Genomic DNA, 1,905 nt, shown 5'->3' with positions numbered 1-1,905 from the left:
CCCATCTTTTTTCTACTAAAAACGAAAATAGTATAAGGAGAAGAAAACAAAAACACATTGGGATTTTTATTTAAGTTTCTAGCAGACAACTTACATATCTCCCTCACCTTTTTGTTTATGTTAGTGTGACAATCTTCCATAAGAAACTATTAAATAGAAAAACAAAACAAAATACCACTGCTGCCTTTAAAAAACCAAACTTTCATCAATTGTATTCAACAAAAGCACAGGACATTTGCATGGTATGTGTTTACAGTGTTTCCTTGGGCTTCTTGCCATCATACAAGAGCATCATGAAGTCAGCCATGCTGGTGCTGGATGCAGAGACTCCCTCAGCTTTATGTTATCCAGAGGCATTAATGGCAGTAGTGCAAAATTTGTAACAGTCTTGTTTGTCTACCTCATAAATAGACACTTGAGTGGGTGATGTTGTTCTGGTGCAGTGTCTCCAAGACTATATTGAGATCTTTGGTTGTGGCATTGTCTATGTTGCAGAAACATTCCATGGAGGACTTGTTTCCCTGGATGTTTTGTTTGGGAATGTCTAGCTTGGACACAAGGTCAAGCAGCCACGGTCATCATAGTTAAAGAGCATCTAGTAGCAGTCATGGACAGCATCTGCAACACTATTCTCTGAGACAAAGGATGCTTTTAGGAGTGGCAGGAACTCGGTGTTCAGAGTTGAGACCTGCACACTTTTTGAGGCATTGGTAATAGATATGGTGCTGTCATGGTTGACCCAGGCCAGGTGACCCTGTCACCAGTGCCACTGCCACCAAACTCTAGACATCAGCTGACCAAAAGGTGTCTTGCTGCCCCAGGGTGTACAAGCTGGCTTCTCAGCCATTTCTTTAATGTAGGCAGAACACACTCTACATTTGAATTCACATGATCCTGCTGCCAGCAATACCTTGTTGGAATGCCAATCTAAGCTGAGGACCATGGAGCGAATCGGCTTTTTGATTTGCTTGCTTACCCATCAGATATTTTTAGACTCGAAGTAATAAACAGAAATGAGTCATGCTCTACTTCCCACAGAAAATTTGTTCTCTAGAAGAGACCACTTAAAAAAGTGGCTGCACAACTAATCCTCAAGATCACCAGGTTTGGCTTCCAGACACCATCTTTCTAACTCCTGGCATAGGCATTGTGGTCTGCCCTGCAAATAATCAAGAGGTCACTCTTGAGAGCCCAGTCAATACCTGTGATGTGTTCGTCGTGCTCCTTGAGCTCATGGGCTCACAACCCACTGACTCCCATTCTTCTTATAGATGTATACTTCATGATTATTTGGGTGAAGGACAATCAGGGTACAATTCCCATTTCAAGCATGACAGATGACTGGCCGGAATAAAACTTGATGCAGTGACACACTATTCTTTATGTTTACAAAGGATAGAAAGCTGGGATCTGGGTGGTCTAGAGGGGCTCAAAGCTGAGAATTTGTAGAGTCTGACCAGTCAATTAAAATAGGCTCTGGCAGGCATGGACAGAGGACACACAAATTATTTTAAATTATATTAAACATATATAATTATATATAACATATATATTGTTAAATATATTAAAGCATAAGTACTATACTATGAAATAGGGATATTGATGTGAGATTTTTCCTAATAGAAATTGACAAACAAAAAACTTCACCCGAGTGTGGCTAGAAAAATAAACAACTTAGCTGTTTTTTTTTTTTACTAGTATTGTTTATTTCTTCTGATTTTCTTTCTCTATTCTGTATTGAAATGGTCATCTTTTTATATCAATTTTAAGATGGATTTTCTACCAAAAATTACTCAAGCATTAAATTTTCAATAAGAATTCTCATAAATTAATTTTGAAGATTGTTTCTCACATACATTCTGCAAAATATCTGCCATTGTTGCTTATTGACAAAAAAAGTTATTT

General features: G+C 38.2%; 1 pseudogene across 1 annotated transcript; it reads right to left on the bottom strand.

The window, feature by feature from the left end:
* Window positions 1-401: 401 nt before the first annotated feature.
* Window positions 402-1,315, bottom strand: LOC308264065 (actin-related protein 2/3 complex subunit 1A-like; annotated as a pseudogene). Its single transcript has one exon. The product of its transcript is annotated as an actin-related protein 2/3 complex subunit 1A-like (transcript).
* Between the last annotated feature and the right edge of the window lie 590 nt (window positions 1,316-1,905).

Source organism: Muscardinus avellanarius, assembly GCF_963383645.1.
Source record: "Muscardinus avellanarius genome assembly, chromosome: 6".
Taxonomy (NCBI): Eukaryota; Metazoa; Chordata; class Mammalia; order Rodentia; family Gliridae; genus Muscardinus; species Muscardinus avellanarius.
The sequence above is the reverse complement of the archived record's forward strand: the minus strand, read 5'-3'. Positions and strand labels throughout refer to the sequence as shown.